Below are 18616 nucleotides of genomic sequence, written 5' to 3' on the forward strand. Positions count from 1 at the left end.
TATGTCGACCTTCGTCTTTTATGGCAGGGCAAACCTGAAGAAAATGCCCAACTCTCCCTCACCTCTGAGGGCGCACTCCCAGCAAAGCCTTTCGAAATACTCAATTCTTTCTTCTTCCCCAAAGATGATACCAGATGCCTGGAGTACAGATGACCCAGGAGGAAACGGCACAACAAATACATGTGCTGATTCATTCACCGCTTATTCAAAAGCAAAGGTATCTCATATCATCAAGGTCAAAAGCAAAAGTATCTCATATCATGCTCTTTCCCTGTCTTTTTCTTTGTCCTTGTTCTTACTTGCATGGCAAAGTAAAAGAAGCAATCAGCCGACACTTGGAGTCAGTCTTCCGATCTGGAGCCAACTGCCTGGAATCTATCCCTGATTGCTTACCTGGCGTTGCTCTCGAGTAGTCATCTTCAACGGTTGATACACTTCCAGAGAAGGGACCACTCCTGCAAAGATTGAACAAAGAAACAGATTACAGGAGGAAGCTCAGACCTTCGGGGGAGACACTAAAGGGAATCCTGCTGCCCAGTTCAAGAGTAGCACAAAGGAAAATCAACGATGGGCGGAAACCAGTTCAAGAGTAAGCCTGTGGAATCACAAAGATCAAAGCCTCAATTCAATCACCAAGGAGAAGAGGGAATTTACACTCCATAACCAGATTTGCGTCCCTAAACTCTTCTCTTTGTTAATTACATTCTGCCATGTTTAATATGTTTAGTTGCTTTTTGTGTGTTTACTTATGTTTTGTGTGAATCAATGCTTAAAACATTGAGGACAATGTTTGATTTAAGTGTGGGGGGGTAACTAAAGTGTTTTGATGCAAATTCGTAGGGTTTTATCCACCATAACTTCAAATGTTGTTCCTTGCTGTTTTAAGGTGTTTTTAAGTTGTTTTAGAGTGTTTTAATGTGTTTTGTTTTATAATTCGAAAATCCCATAAAAATTTGAAAAATTGTTTTGAAAAACCCAAAAATAGTTGTTTTAAGAGTCGTTTTTGTGTGTTTGTGTCTTAGGGTACCTTCCAACACAATGATAAGGATTTGGTTTATAATTGCATGACGGTTAGAAAGAGTTATAAACATAGAGAAAAGTTTGATTTACTCTTGGTATATGCTTGGTTATGGTTATAATGTATGACTTCACATGCAATCATAAAAGAAAAAAATTCGTTTTTGTAACATGCTTGAAGGAAGGAACTCAAACAAACGCTACAACCCTGAGAGACTTGAGCCTATAACGTTCTTTGGAGAGTATAATCTGTGATTTCTTGTTTTCTAAAGTCGTTGCATGATCTCATTATTCTTTGCTTGGTTACTACTTAGAAGGCGTTTCATCATATAGTTCCAAATGCTAGAACTCATGCCCATTTCATTCAAAGCATGTTATTGATTTGCATAACACATATTCAAGAAGAAGTTGTGTAGTGACCACCACCATAGCCAAATAGCCTTACTTCCCATACTTCGTATATGTTGTAAGTTTTAACCCCGTTGAGCCTCGTTTTGCCTTTATTCCTTGTTTACCCACATCACCCCTTACCTAGCTTAGAGTAGGACTTTCCTATACCCTTGTTCTTAAAGTTTAGTGAGCATGACTTAAATGAATTCCTTTTGAGTTACATTATGCAAGAAAATGAGTGTGGGGGAGTAAAAGTTTGTTCTTATGTTTATATGTATGTTTTGAGATTCAAAAGAAAAAGAAGAAGAAAAGAAAAAAAAAAAAAAAAAAAAGAGTGAAAATAAGTAAGAATGAACTCACGAGCGTTGATGGTTGAAGAAAGGGTCCAAAAAGTTGAATATGGCCCTAAGTTTTGTGTGATTTTCCCTTGGGTGTTCAAAGTTGACTTCTGCGTTCTTAAGGGAATTCTAAGTGCCTAATTCAATACTTTGCTCACTATTGCTTTAAGAATGTTTGTTTATCCTTCACCTTTCATTGTTAGCCAATACCCTAGCCCCGTTACTACCCTTTGACTTCTATATTGAGTGTTATGTATTTCAATTGTGGAGTTTGAACTTGGTATGAGCTTATGGTGTCACTGGTTCTCGCGTCTAAGTAGTAGCATTCCATTCATGAGATCATATCTAAACATGCTTATTAACTCCAGAAAATGCTTTCCTTATTATAACATATGTGAGTGTTCGTCTACATGTTTACATCAATCTTCTCACATATACCTAGTGTAGGGTGTGTAGTCAGAAAATCTGTGTGAAAAACGAGAGTACATCTAGTAAGAAATTGAGGGAATTCTCTAAAGGCATGTTACTACATTTGAAATGTGTTTTAATTGCTTAATTGTGAACTAGTATGTGGTGACTATGATTAAGAATGTACTTAAGTGTAAAGATGGCTCAAATCTGTGAGAATAATGATTTTTAACTTGTCATGTGCATTGGAAGTCCCTGATACGATTGTTGGAAGGTGTAGGTTGTGTTTTGTTCTTTTTGTTTTGTTTTTCTGTTTTGCTCGAGGACTAGCAAAAGCTAAGTGTGGGGGTATTTGATAGGAGCATATTTATGCGACTTAAATGGCTTGTTCTCGTACATTTACGTTATGTTTCTTTAGTTATTTTAGTACTTTAAGCTATTTTCGTGTGTTTGTAGGTCCAAAGGGCTAAAGGAGCAAAAAGATGCATTTTGGAGACTTTTGGAGCACTTTTGGGCTAAGGACGGATAGCTTATGCTTGAAGCCAAAGTGTTGGACGAAATTGAAGACCTAATTGAAGCCAAAGTGTTGGAACCTTGTTCTCTTTAGTTTTAGGACATTTAAACCTTTCCTAATCCCAATCATGCCATGCATAACACACATCCATTCTAACACATTGTCATTGCACATGCATTTCCTTCATTAGTTAACCCACATGCACTTATCACTTATCATCACCACATATCATACCACTTAATCACTTATCACTTATCATCACCACTTAACCACTTATCATATCATAACCACATATCATATCACTTATCACTTATCACTTAACATATCATCCACCTACTTCACCTACAACATCCACTTCACCTACAACATCCACCTACTTCACCTACAACATCCACCTACTTCACCTACAAATGACATAGCCATATGTTCCCTCCACTACTCCTATAAATACCCTTGCATTCATTCATTCATGGACATCTCATTTTCATACACAACACATTACAAACACATTCTCCCTTCCCTAGCCGTGAGCTTCCCATCCATTCCCTTATAATCCAAACACCACTCCTCATCCATTTCCATAATCCCCCAAACCTCACCTTAGACCTTGTGCTACAACAACGAGGAAGATAAGAGGGCCTAAACGTTCATACAATTCAAGTGTGAGTTGTTGGAATGTTTAGGTGTTTCTTTGATTTCAAAGTTTAAATTTAATTCTCTTTGTTTTGTACGTATGAGGAATGGAAGAGAAGAGTGCCTAAACGTTCATACAATTCAAGTTTGAGTTGTTGGAATGTTTAGGTGTTTCTTTGATTTCAAAGTTATGAGGAACTAAACCCCCTTTAGCTAGGGGGTGATTCGAAACTATGTTTATATTTGCAATATGAATTGATTACTTCTAATTGCATTTCATAAGTTGTTGATTCAATTTGTTTAACCGTTTGATTGATAACTTATTTATGTATGTTTATTAAGAATGCGCGCTTAATTTTCATGCATGAATATGACGCTAGAATATAAGTGATTTTCACCTAATCGTTATGAACTTATATTCACAAGTAGTGGAGGTTGCTTATAAACAATCGCGTTAAATGAATTCTTGGCACAAGTTTCATGCTCATCATAGTAACGAATGCCTCGTCAACACTTATAGTTTTCATAATGTTTAATGATCTTTGATTGTATCTTTATTGTGCTGTTCACGTAAAGGACTTTTGGAGAATGTTGTGAATTGCGTTGCGCTAACCCATCCAATTCATTAACTTAAGGAAAACTTGACGGTTAATTTAAGCGGACCTAATTAACCCGGGGTGATGAGTTTCATAATTTATTGAAATGTAATTGGAAATCTTTTTATTATGCAAGTGTAACATATGTGGAGATGACCCCCTTAGCTATTCTATCATCCATTCATTCCATTTCATCAATTTCATATTTACATTCTGTCTAGTTTATTTAACTTGTTTCGTTATTTCAATTTTCGTATAAACTTAAATCCCCCTTTACTTTAATGTCAATTTAGTTAGAAATCATTTTAGTTTGTGTTTTTAAAAGCATTTTGAGTCTTTGGTTTGTCTTAGTGTTTTAAAGTTTAGTTTTACATTCTTTGAGTCTAGTTTAGTGTTTTATATTGTGTTTTTACGTTTTTGAGTCAGTTTCCAAGAGATTTGCAATCCCTCCTAATCCCCGGTCCAGAACGATCCCTACTTATACTTATACTACAATTGTCAAAAAGAGGGTTTAATTTGTGCGCGTATAAATCTCGCATCACATATATGTGAGCATTCGTTTTCATATTTACATCTATCTTCTCACATATAATTAGTATAGGGTGTGTAGTCAGAAAATCTGTGTGAAAATTGAGTGCATATCTAGTAAGGAATTGAGGAAATTCTCTAAGGCATGTTACTACATTCAAAATCATGTTTTAATTGGTTATTTGTGAACTAATGAGTAGTGACTATGATTAAGTAAATGCTTAAGCGTAAAGATGGCTAAAATCTGTGGGAATGATGATTTTTAACATGTCATGTGCATTGGAAATCCCTGAGGCGATTGTTGGAAGGTGTAGGTTGTGTTTTACTCATTTTACTTCGGTTATTTACTTTGTTTCATTTTGTTTTGCTCGAGGACTAGCAAAAGCTAAGTGTGGGGGAATTTGATAGGAGCATATTTACGCACCTTAGTTTAGCTTGTTTTTGTGCATTTATAGTGTTTTTCCTTAGTAAAGTAGTCTTTTAAGCTAGTTCTATGTGTTTTCAGGTTTTAAGGGCAAAGTATGCAAAAGGATGCATTTTGGAGCCTTTTGGAGCAAATTAGAGCTTGGAATGGACATCATATGCTTGGAGCCAAGAGGATGGACAAAATTGAAGACTTGAAGAAAAGGATTCCTACTTGAGCAAGGTTTCCTAGTTGAAGTAGGAAAGTCCCTAAATGGAAGATGGTTTCCTAGTTGAATTAGGATTCCTAGTTAAGATGGGTTTCCTAGTTGAATTAGGATTCCTAGTTAAAATGGGTTTCCTAGTTGAATTAGGATTCCTAGAAGAATGAAGATTCCTACTCAAATAAGGTTTCCTACTTGATGAAGGAAAGTCAAAATCCAAATGGTCTCAAGTGAAGCAACAAAGAAGCTTTCCAAGTCCAAGATGTTGTTCAATTATCTTAAACATGTGGAACTAATTTCTTTTTAGTTAGAGGCAAATTTGAAGCCATGGACATGTGTTGGTTATGATTTGATTTACTCCAGTTATGAATTCATGAACTTTAAATGTGGTTTACTTTTCTGTTTTGATTAAGAACTTGTTTATGTATGTGGGTTGAAGGTCGACACTTAATTTGTGATGCGAGATTTATACGCGCACAAATTAAACCCTCTTTTTGTCAAATTGTAGTATAAGTAGAAGTATGGATCGTTCTGGACCGGGGATTAGGAGGGATTGTTAATCACTTGGATTTGACTCAAAAACGTAAAATAAAGTTTAAAACACTAAACTAGACTCAAAGAATACAAAACTAAATGCTTAAAACACTAAAACAAACCAAAAGATTCAAACAAGTTCAAAAGACTCAAAACTCTTAAAAACACAAACTAAATTGATTTCTAACTAATTTGACATTAAAGTAAAGGGGGATTTAGGTTTTGACAAAATTAAACTAAATGAACAAATTGCAATTAAAACAGAATGTAAATATGAAATTGATGAAATGGAATGAATGGATGCTAGCCAAGGGGTTCATCTCCACACATGTTACACTTGCATACAAGATTGATTCTCAGTTGGTCTTTCGATAAATTATGAAACTCATCACTCCGGGTTAATTAGGTCCGCTTAAATTAACCGCCAAGTTTTCCTTAAGTTAATGAATTGGATGGGTTAGCGCAACGCAATTCACAACATTCTCCAAAAGTCCTTTACGTGAACAGCACAATAAAGATACAATCAAAGATCATTAAGCATTATGAAAACTATAAGTGTTGACGAGGCATTCGTTACTATGATGAGCATGAAACTCGTGCCAAGAATTCATTTAACGCGATTGTTTATAAGCAACCTCCACTACTTGTGAATATAAGTTCATAACGATTAGGTGAAATTCACTTATATTCTAGCGTCATATTCATGCATGAAAATTAAGCGCGCATTCTTAATAAACATACATAAATAAGTTATCAATCAAACGGTTAAACAAATTGAATCAACAACTTATGAAATTCCAACGAAAGTTAATCAACTCATAATGCAAACATAAACATAGTTTCGAATCATCCCCTAGCTAAAGGGGGATTAGTTCCTCATAACTTTGAAATCAAAGAAACACCTAAACATTCCAACAACTCAAACTTGAATTGTATGAACGTTTAGGCACTCTTCTCTTCCATTCCTCATACGTACAAAACAAAGAGAATTGAATTTAAACTTTGAAATCAAAGAAACACCTGAACATTCCAACAACTCAAACTTGAATTGTATGAACGTTTAGGCACTCTTCTCTTCCTCGTTTTTGTAGCACAAGGTCTAAGGAGATGTTTAGGGCTTTAGGTGTATGTGGAATGGAGTGGGGAATTATGGAAATGGATGAGGAGTGGTGTTTGGATTATAAGGGAGAAATGGGAAGCCACGGCAAAGGAAGTTTGGTGGTGTGTTTGTGGTGTGTTGTGTATGAAATGAGATGTTTTTTTGAATGATGGGAATGCAAGGGTATTTATAGGAGGAGTGGAGGTGTATATGGTTGTTTGTTTAAGGTGTTTGTGTGGAGGAATGATGGAAAAACAGCTAGGACAACATGTGAAAGCTGGAAAGCATAAGGATCCCACGGCATGGCTTGTTGTTGGTGCTGGAATTGCATGTGTGTGCATGTGTTTGGGAAGTTTTTGATGATTTTCTGGCTGCAATGATGAAGAGTTTAATAAATAATGCATGTAGGTGGCTGCAATGATGAAGAATGAGAGCTAGAAATGAAAGGGAAAGCTGGAAAAACATGTGAAGATGCTGGAATTTCAATGTGAAGTGCACGGCAATGTGTTTTCAGGATGGTTCTTTGTGTTGTGTAGTGTGTTGTTGTGGTATTGTTGTTGGTTAAAGCTTGTGAAAGCATGTGCAATGTGTGGTGGATGAATGAGATTGCATGTGGCTTTATGGTTGAATGATTAAAGGGTGCATGTGGGTGAATATGTGGCTGATATGATGAAGTGGACAACCTAGAAATGCAAGGTAAATGCACGGATTAGACTTGTTGTTTGTGTGAAGTGTGTGTGAATGAATGTGAGTGGCTGATTTGTGTGTTGGGAAAGCATGTGAATTAAAGGGATGAAGGTGGGTTATGCATGGCATGGGTAGGAGTGGAATGATAGCTAGGTTATGATGATGAATGCATGTGGAATTGCAAGGAGGAAAGGTGCAGAAAATGGAAGGGGATGCACGGCATGGGTAGTGTTGTTGGTGTGTGAATGCATGTGTTGAATTGGTGGTGCAATGATGAAAGAATAAGTGCATGTATGTGTGAATGGTGGTAGCTAGGGTGAATTATAATGAATGCACGTGGAATAAAGATGGAGAAGGTGGTGTAATGATGCATGGTTGTAGTTTAGGGTGTTGAATATGGATTTGCATGGCTTTTGAAGTGATTGTGGGTTTTGGAATTGGAAGGAAATGCATGGCCTTGGGGTTGGTTTAAGAGAGAATGGGCTAGGCCCTTTGTTTTATGTCCAAAGTGAATACAAGGCCTTCAAATTCGTCCAACACTTTGGCTCCAATCATATGCTATCCATTCCAAGCCCAATTTTGCTCCAAAATGCTCCAAAATGCATCTTTTTGCTCCCTTAGCCATATGAACCTAAAAACACACGAAAATGGCTTAATCTACTAAAACAACTATGAATTAACAACATAGATGCACGAAAACAAGCTAAGTAAGTCACCTAAATATGCTCCTATCAAACTCCCCCACACTTATCTTTTGCTAGTCCTCGAGCAAAACAAAACATCAAAAGAACACGAAACTAGACAAAACAAACAAAACACCACCTACACCTTCCAACAATCGTCTCACGGATTTCCAAAGCACATGACAAGTTAAAAAATCATTAGTCCTATAGATTTTAGTCATCTTCACACTTAAGTACATTCTTAATCATAGTCACCACATACTATTTCACAATTAAGCATTTTAAAACCATGTTTTGAATGTAGTAACATGCCTTAGAGAATTTGCTCAAATCCTTACAAGATATGTACTCGTTTTTCACACAGATTTTCTGACTACACACCCTAAACTAGTTATACGTGAGAAGATTGATGTAATCATAAAAACGAACACTCACATATATGTATTTCAAAGGAAGCAATTTCTGGAGTTAATAAGCATGTTTAGATATGATCTCATGAATGGAATGCTACTACTTAGATGCGAGAACCAGTGACACCATAAGCTCATATCAAATTCAAACTCCACAATTGAAATACATAACACTCAAGATAGAAGTCAAGGGTTGTAACGGGGCTTGGGGTAATTGGCTAAAAATGAAACGTAAGGATAACAAACGTTCTTTAAGCAATATTGAGCAAAGTATTGAATTAGGCACTTAGAATTCCCTTTAGAATGCAGAAGTCAACTTTGATCACCCAAGGGAAAGTCACACAAAACTTAGGGCCATATTCAACTTTTTGGACCCTTTCTTCAACCATCAACGCTCGTGAGTTCATTCTCACTTATTTTCACTCCTTTTCTTTCTTTTCTTCTTCTTTTTCTTTTGAATCTCAAAACATACATATAAACGTAAGAACAAACTTTTACTCCCCCACACTCATTTTCTTGCATAATGTAACTCAAAAAAGGAATTCATTTAAGTCATGCTCACTATACTTTAAGAACAAAGGCATGGATGGTCCTATTCTAGGCTAGGTAAGGATAACATGGGTTAACAAAGAACATAGGCTAAACAAGGCTCAAAGGGGTTAAAACTTACAACAAATACGAAATATGGGAAGTAAGGCTATTTGGCTATGGTGGCAACTACACAACTTTATCTTGATATATGTCATGCAATTCAATGTCATGCTGATAGGAGCATATTCATGCGACTTAAATGGCTTGTTCTCGTGCATTTACGTTATGTTTCTTTAGTTATTTTAGTACTTTAAGCTATTTTCGTGTGTTTGTAGGTCCAAAGGGCTAAAGGAGCAAAAAGATGCATTTTGGAGACTTTTGGAGCACTTTTGGACTAAGGATGGATAGCTTATGCTTGGAGCCAAAGTGTTGGACGAAATTGAAGACCTAATTGAAGACCAAAGTGTTGGAACCTTGTTCCCTTTAGTTTTAGGACATTTAAACCTTTCCTAATCCCATTCATCAACACATGCATCCACATGCATTCACCCTTTAAACCATTAAATCCACATGCTTTCCTATTCAATTAAATCAGCCACATGCATTCATCATCATAACCTAGCTGTCATTCCACTTCATTGCACATGCATCTTCAAATAAATCAGCCATTCCACATGCATATTCAACCTAGCTGTCATTGCACATGCATTCACTCTTTAATTCACATGCATTTACTCTTTAATTCACATGCAAAACATCCCATTCCATCTCCCATCAGATTTCCATCATATTCACATGCATTCCATCCTTTAAAACATTGCACATGCACTCCCTTTAATTAATTAAGCCACATGCACTCCCATCCATTTCATCATTGCAGCCAACACATGCTTTCACATGCATTTTCAGATTGTCCCCTTGCACATGCAGCCACATATTCATTGCACATGCAATTCCAACCCACATGCATCCTTTAATCATTCAAACATGCAGCCACATTCCCTCCTAGCTGTCATGTTCCCCCCATTTCACCTATAAATAAGCATCCATTGCATACACATTTCATTCATACACTCTTCCATATTCCAGAAATTCGTCAAAACCTCTCCACACCCTCATTGCAGCCACCAAAACACTTTTCTCCTCCATTGCAGCCACTCCAACCACTCCCCAAACCATTCACACCATCAAACTATCCTTAGACCTTGTGCTACAACGAAGAGGAAGAGAAGAGTGCCTAAACGTTCATACAATTCAAGTTTGAGTTGTTGGAATGTTTAGGTGTTTCTTTGATTTCAATGTTTAATTTCAATACTCTTTGTTTTGTACGTATGAGGAATGGAAGAGAAGAGTGCCTAAACGTTCATACAATTCAAGTTTGAGTTGTTGGAATGTTTAGGTGTTTCTTTGATTCCAATGTTTAAATTCAACTAAACCCCCCTTGGCTAGGGGGGAATTCGAAATATATGTTTATGCTTGCATTTTGATTTGATTACTTCTAATTGCATTTCATAAGTTGTGGATTCAATTTGTTTAACCGTTTGATTGATAACTTATTTATGTATGTTTATTGAGAATGCGCGCTTAATTTTCATGCATGAATATGACGCTAGAATATAAGTGAGTTTCACCTAATAGTTACGAACTTATATTCACAAGTAGTGGAGGTTGCTTATAAACAATCGCGTTAAACAAATTCTTGGCATAAGTTTCATGCAATCATAGTAACGAATGCCTCGTCAACACTTATAATTTTCATAGAGCGTAATGATTCTTGCTTGTACCTCTTCTATGCATTCATGTTGAGGACTTGTGGGGAATGTTTTGAATTGTCGCATGCATCATCCAATTCAATAACGTTAGGAAGATTTGAAGGTTAATTAGTGCATCACGGTTAACTTGGGGTGTTGAGTATCATAGTTTATTGAAATGCAATTGGAAATCATTTTATTATGCAAGTATAACATGTATGGAGATGAACCCCTTAGCTAGCCTTCATTCCATTCAATTCTATCACACATTCACATTTACATTTTGCTTTTACTTACAATCTGTTCTTTTAGTTTAAATTCGTCAAAACCTAACCCCCCCCTTTACTTTCTTGTTCTTTAGTGTTTAGACTTTGTTTAGTTTATGTTTTAAAGTGTTTTGATTCAATTTATTTCCCAAAATTCGTCCAAATTCACCAAAGTGCTCAAAACTGCCCAGAAAGTGATTTTAAGGCTGTTTTGAGTGTTTTGGGTGATGTTTGAGTCTTTTGGTTTGTTTTAGTGTTTTAAAGTTTAGTTTTGCATTCTTTGAGTCTAGTATAGTGTTTTATATTGTTATTTTACGTTTGAATCAAGCCATAATCCTAAATTCGTCCAACATTGGGGTTAAGGTCAGAAACTGCCTAGTTAGTGTTTTTAGGCAGTTTTGAGTCTTTTGAACTTGTTTTGAGTCCTTTGAGTCTTTGTGAACGTTTTTAACTTTGTTTTTATGTTTTTGAGTCAAATCCAAGTGATTAACAATCCCTCCTAATCCCCGGTCCAGAACGATCCCTACTTATACTTATACTACAATTGACAAAAAGAGGGTTTAATTTGTGTGCGTATAAATCACGCATCAAATTTTGGCGCCGTTGCCGGGGATTAGCAAATTTGCTAATCTCTTGGATTGTTTGTTTCTGTTATGTATTTTAGTTTTAGTTTTTGATTTGTGTTTTGTTTGTTGAATTCAAATACTAGAGAAGAACAACATGGCACTTGATAATGCTTTTCTTTTGTCACAGCTCATGGAAAGGTCTCAAATGCAAAGAGTTGATATATTGAATCTTCAATCAAGGAATAACGTGTTTTCCAATACTTACAATTCGGATTGGAGTGATCATTCAAACTCTATGTGGTGGGAACCTCAAAATGCTCAACAAGGAGGATATTGGCAGCCACCACAACCTCATATTCAATATGCCCAACAAAACTTAAGTTCGTCAGTAGATTATAATCAAAAGCTTAACGAATTAATTTGTTTGGTGCAGGGCTCACAAAATCAAGACAATGAGGCTCGACAAGAAGACAAAAGGTTGGACCACTTGGAAAAGCAAATTGGGCAGATCGCGGAGTTCGTAGGACAATTTTGCGACCAAGGCAAACTCCCTAGTTCAACCATTGTAAAACCGAAGGGAGAATTTGAAGCACCTTTGCTGGAAGCACTTATTGCTCCTACGCCATCTAATTCAAGTAAGGTTGTTCCAATTAGTTCTAACCCCATTCCACCTAATATCCCTATTCCTTGCAGGTTCATGAATTCCAAGGAAGAAGAAAGTGAAAAAGACATCTTGGAAGACCTTCCAAAGGTGCAAAGTAGGGAATTTCATGAATTCATCAAAGAGGATATACTTGAGACAACAATGCCCAAAGAAGTTGAATTTGATGACATTGGACAAGTCATAACCATCACATGCAATCTGGCCAAGTCCAATATCCCTGAAACTTTCAAAGGAGTGGTGTTTGTCATTGAGTTCTTGTCAGACAAAACAAGTAAGTCATTTTTTTCAAATTCCATTACATTTTATACTAACTTATTGTTTTTTATGAATCAGGCACCTACATTAGAATTCAAACCAATGCCGGTTCACTTCAAGTATCACCTTCCATTGAAGGACCAATTCCATGCCGTTTGATTTTATTTATGTTAAAAAAAAAAAAAAATAAATAAAAAAAAAAAAAAAAATGAAAGAAAGATACTAAACATGGAGAAAGGTGGAGCTTCACAAAGGTTGTTTGCGTGAAGCCCCACTACGAGGCGCAGAAGCGGAAGGCGCAGAAGCGGGAGGCATAGAAGCGGGAGGCATCGGAGCGGAAGCCATCGGAGCGGGAGGCATCGGAGCTAGAGCATTCCAGGCCTCAATACTTGGCCAAGCGCTGGATGACCCAGGAAAAAGGTGCCTCTGGAGATAAGACGCAAACCTTTGACGGTCACTGTGAATTCGACCCTCAGATTCTTGCAGCTCATCAAGCTTCCTCTTCATCCCCGACGAATAGTTATTTGCAAGCACATGCAAACTTCTATTCTCGTACTTAAGTTGCTGGATCTCTTGCTTAAGTCTTTCCACCTCTGCCATCAACGATTCCACCTGACGAGAGCGGGCAAGCAGGCGTAGGCCCATGTTGGACACAGAGCTCGCACACTGAACACTAAGTGCGAGGGACTCTTGAACGGCCAACTCATCAGACCGTCCTGACAGCAGCCTACTATCTTTTGGAGTGAGGAGGTTCCTAGCTACTATTGTAGCTGTTGTGGCGTCCTGCATCACGGAGTCTTCACCTGTAAGAAGACCGTTAGAAGATAAGAAAGAAGGGCGCCATACGTTACCTTGACGCGGCGCGCCCGTATCACTGCTAAGGCTCAATTCCAAGCTAAGGTTCGATGAGTTTGCCATTTTTCAAAAGTGTTCAAAGAAAAGGGATGGAGTTAAATTTCAAAGGGCCGGAGTCGATTTTCAAGAATGGGAAATCTTCAGAGTGTGTTTGTTGTGGTGATCGATAGCTCAATAAAAAAGCCAAGGCGACGCGTCCACCGATTCAAAAAGCCGGAATTTCCGGCGTAATTTTGGCGACGCTTTCTCGGCTTTTCAGAAGACGCGTTCAACTTTGTCAAAAGATTTCTGACAAAGCTGAAAACACGTGGAGGCCATCATCGCAACTACACGTCTTTAGCCGACAAGCGCAAAGTTCGGCGACGCTTTCTCTGCTTTTCAGAAAACGCGTGCAGCTTTGTCAAAAGAAGCCGCATCTGCACTACCACGTGTCGTTCAGAAAGAGAAGGGGCGTCGTTCAGAAATCGAAGGGGCGCCCGCTCAGAAATCGAAGAGGCGTCGTTCAGAAATCGAAGGGGCGCCACTATTTCAAAAAGCCGGATTTGCGGGATCAAAACGTTTGTCGACAAGGGTAAAAAAACAGTACCACCACTTGATATTATTTCTATATATGTCGACCTTCGTCTTTTATGGCAAGGCAAACCTGAAGAAAATGCCCAACTCTCCCTCACCTCTGAGGGCGCACTCCCAGCAAAGCCTTTCGAAATACTCAATTCTTTCTTCTTCCCCAAAGATGATACCAGATGCCTAGAGTACAGATGACCCAGGAGGAAATGGCGGATTGAAGTGTGCTGATTCATTCACCGCTTCTTCAAAAGCAAAGGTATCTCATATCATCAAGGTCAAAAGCAAAAGTATCTCATATCATGCTCTTTCCCTGTCTTTTTCTTTGTCCTTGTTCTTACTCGCATGGCAAAGTAAAAGAAGCAATCAGCCGGCACTTGGAGTCAGTCTTCCGATCTGGAGCCAACTGCCTGGAATCTATTCCTGATTGCTTACCTAGCGTTGCTCTCGAGTAGTCATCTTCAACGGTTGATACACTTCCAGAGAAGGGACCACTTCTGCAAAGGGGAGCGAGTAAGGCAAGTGAAAATGATACATTGAAGCATGTGGAGACAAACTTAGGCTGAGTTATCCTCCAACCCTTTTCAATACGAATTGGAAAGATTGAACAAAGAAACAGACCAAAGGGGTAAGCTCAGACCTTCGGGGGAGACCAAAAGAACCATCATGCTGCCCAGTTCAAGAAGTAGCACAAAGGAAAATCAACGATGGGCAGAAACCAGTTCAAGAGTAAGCCTGTGGAATCACAAAGATCAAAAGCCTCAATGCAATTACCAAGGAGAAGATGGAATTTACACTCTATAACCAGATTTGCGTCTCTAAACTCTTCTCTTTGTTAATTACATTTTGCCATGTTTAGTATGTTTAAGTGCTTTTTGTGAGTTTACTTATGTTTTGTGTGAATCTATGCTTAAAACATTGAGGACAATGTTTGATTTAAGTGTGGGGGGGGTAACTAAGTATATTTAATGCAAATTCGTGGGATTTTATCACCCATTACTTCAAATGTTGTTCCTTGCTGTTTTAAGGTGTTTTTAAGTTGTCTTAGAGTGTTTTTAGTATGTTTTGTTTTATAACTTCGAAAATCACATAAAAAGTTGAAAAACATGTTTTAAAAAGCCTAAAAAGAGTGTTTTGAGTCGTTTTTGTGTGTTTGTGTCTTAGGGTACCTTCCAACACAATGATAAGGATTTGGTTTGTAATTGCATGACTGTTAAAGAGAGTTATAAACATGGATGAAAGTTTGATTTACTCTTGGTATATGCTTGGTTATGGTTATAATGTATGACTTCACATGCAATCATAAAAGAAAAATTCGTTTTTGTAACATGCTTGAAGGAAGAAACTCATAATAACGCTACATCCCTGTGAGACTCGAGCCATTACTTTCTTTGGAGAGTTATTTTCTGTGATTCTTTGTTTTCTAAAGTTGTTGCATGATCTCATTATCCTTGCTTGGTTGCTACTTAGAATGCAATTGTATCATGATAGAACTAAATGCTAGAACTTATATCCGTTTCATTCAAAGCATGACATTGAATTGCATAACATATATCAAGATGAAGTTGTGTAGTTGCCACCATAGCCAAATAGCCTTACTTCCCATATTTCGTATATGTTGTAAGTTTTAACCCCGTTGAGCCTTGTTTAGCCCATGTTCTTTGTTAACCCACATCACCCCTCACCTAGCCTAGATTAGGACCATCCGTACCCTTGTTCTTGAAGCATAGTAAGCATGACGGATAATGAATTCCTTTTGATTAATATGTTGCAGAAAATAAGTGTGGGGGAAGGGATTTTGGTGTGTATGTATGTGCCTAAGTCTTAAAGGAGGCACGGGAAAAAGAAAAAAAAAATGTGAGAAAAAGAAGAAGAAAAGAAAGAAAAAGAGTGAAAATAAGTGAGAATGGACTCACAAGTGTGATTGTTGAAGAAAGGGCCCAAAAAGTTGAATATGGCCCGAAGTTTTGTGACTTCCCCTTGGGTGTTCAAAGTTGACTTCTGCGTTCTAAAGGGAATTCTAAGTACCTAATTCAATACTTTGCTCACTATTGCTTTAAGAATGTTTGCTTATCCTTCACCTTTCATTGTTAGCCAATTGCCTAGCCTCGTTACAACCCTTTGACTTCTATCTTGATTGTTATGTGTTTCAATTTGTGGAGTTTGAACTTGGTATAAGCTTATGGTGTCACTGGTTCTCGCTTCTAAGTAGTAGCATTCCATTCATGAGATCATACCTAAACAGGCTTATTAACTCCAGAAATTGCTCTCTTTATGATACATATATGTGAGTGTTCGTTTTCATGTTTACATCAATCTTCTCACATATAACTAGTGTAGGGTGTGAAGTTAGAAAATCTGTGTGAAAAACGAGAGTACATCTAGTAAGGAATTGAGGGAATTCTCTAAGGCATGTTACTACATTCAAAACATGGTTTTAAATGCTTAATTGTGAACTAGTATGTGGTGACTATGATTAAAAATGTACTTCAGTGTAAAGATGGCTAAAATCTGTGGGAATAATGATTTTTAACTTGTCATGTGCATTGGAAATCCCTGAGACGATTGTTGGAAGGTATATGACACACCCCGTCCCGAAGGAGGGCATGCTGGCCGTCACGTGAGAGTGACGTAACCATTTACACAGTACGGAAGCTTTAAAGATACAATTTCTAAGATAAAACACCCAAAGGTGAGTCCTAATTTGGTCCATTCTGTCAGAACACCGTTGAATTTCCTCGTAGTCACCACACCTTTGCAATTCTTGAACCTGGAGGGGCGCAAAACAAAGTTGAGTGGGTCAGCAAAACGTACGTATTCAAAACCTTCTTTTCTCTTTGAATATACTAACCCCTCGCCGTAAAACAAATATAGTTTCCCAGAAAATAAACATATATACGTATGTATAAATATGTCAATCATGCTCTTATAGTATGCCATTCATGCTCCACAATATGCCATAACAGAATCTCATAATCAAATATAAATGCTCAAGCGTAATTCACATCAATAACATATAATCTAGCAGCCGGGAGTCACCTAACGTGACCTGTACGGCTGTAGATAGAGCTCCACGCTCAATAAATGCTCAAGCGTAATTCACATCAATAGAGCTCCACGCTCAATAAATGCTCAAGCGTAATTCACATCAATAGAGCTCCACGCTCAATAAATGCTCAAGCGTAATTCACATCAATAGAGCTCCACGCTCAATAAATGCTCAAGCGTAATTCACATCAATAGAGCTCCACGCTCAATAAATGATCAAGCGTAATCCACATCAATAGAGCTCCACGCTCAATAAATGCTCAAGCGTAATTCACATCAATAGAGCTCCACGCTCAATAAATGCTCAAGCGTAATTCACATCAATAGAGCTCCACGCTCAATAAATGCTCAAGCGTAATCCACATCAATAGAGCTCCACGCTCAATAAATGCTCAAGCGTAATTCACATCAATAGAGCTCCACGCTCAATAAATGCTCAAGCTACTACTGAATACAAACATGAATACCACTTACCTGGCACTTACCTGTGCGTCCACAGCACCAAATACACATATATAAATGTATGCCACTACTAATGCATGTGATGATGTATTTCATACGTATATCAAATGTATTTCAAATGTAGCTTACCTGGGCCTCCTCAGCACCATGCAACAGTATGCATAATTATGGTAATGCACATATTAAAATATGATGCATATATGACAGGATAATTAATTCGTATTTCTTTTAAAATACGTTTCTGGGAAATACGTCAAGCATATGTATATATATATATACTGAATAATAACTGCCCACTCACTGATCACATCGACGTCTCGTAGGTCCCTGAACCTCCCCTAGCTTGGTTACATTCTTCCTCTGTATAATTTTCACCTATACAAAAAGTAACCAAATTGACGTTATTTAACGCGCATACACCAAACATTCGTCCATAACTTTCTCATACGTTGCTCAATTTGGGTGTATGAATATACCACGGTGATCTACACGACGTCACGAACGCGTGACAATTTTCAGAACTCAATTTGGAGCTCTCACGCGCCCCCACGCGCCCTGTTCACGCGCTGCCCACGCGCGCGTCTTCTTCCTCGCGTCGCCGGACTGGTTTCGCCGGAAATAGTGTTTTGCCGGAATTTCTGGGTAAATTTCAAAGTGTCATAACTTCTTCATTTCTTAACCATTTTCGACGTACTATATATCAAAATGAAGGTATTGACGAGACGAACACATCCATACCTGCCTTGACCTCTAACTCGCCATGGATTCGCCGGAAAAAGCCCCGACAGCTCCGGCCAAACTTTGAACTTGTCGTTCTCCGTGTTCCTACGTCCAAACTTCTCCAACGAAGTACTCCGAGCTTCCTTAGGACCTCACTAAGACATCTACAAGCTTCAAAAGTCCAAAAACACGCTAGTTTAAGTTTGCATGAACAGTACCTAAATCGGATTACCTCGAATCGACATGAAAACGAAGGATTTCTCACCTGAAAATGGTATGGTTGCACTCGTACGAGCTTCACGAGTCCGAAAATGCCCTTGGTTCCTTCGATCCATCAAGGTTTGGGTGATTTGTGTGTTGTCCGTACGTTTTTGAAGGAAGAAGAAGAAGGAACAGAGCTTGGGAGAGAGAGAGAGACAAGGCACGGGAATGAGGGAGAGATTTGAGGGAGGTGGGATCCTCCCCAATCCC

The 18616-nt window shown here is 37.9% G+C and overlaps 1 long non-coding RNA gene across 1 annotated transcript; it reads right to left on the reverse strand.

The window, feature by feature from the left end:
* Window positions 1-16499: 16499 nt before the first annotated feature.
* LOC148692996 (uncharacterized) lies at window positions 16500-18245 on the reverse strand. Its single transcript, XR_015952838.1, has 4 exons — window positions 18164-18245; window positions 17902-18063; window positions 17727-17800; window positions 16500-16685 (listed from the first exon to the last, which is right to left on the reverse strand). It is a non-coding gene; the product is annotated as an uncharacterized LOC148692996 (long non-coding RNA).
* Window positions 18246-18616: the final 371 nt, after the last annotated feature.

The sequence above is a fragment of the Pyrus communis genome, chromosome 11, assembly GCF_041283825.1.
Source record: "Pyrus communis isolate YQ-2024b chromosome 11, ASM4128382v1, whole genome shotgun sequence".
NCBI lineage: Eukaryota > Viridiplantae > Streptophyta > Magnoliopsida > Rosales > Rosaceae > Pyrus > Pyrus communis.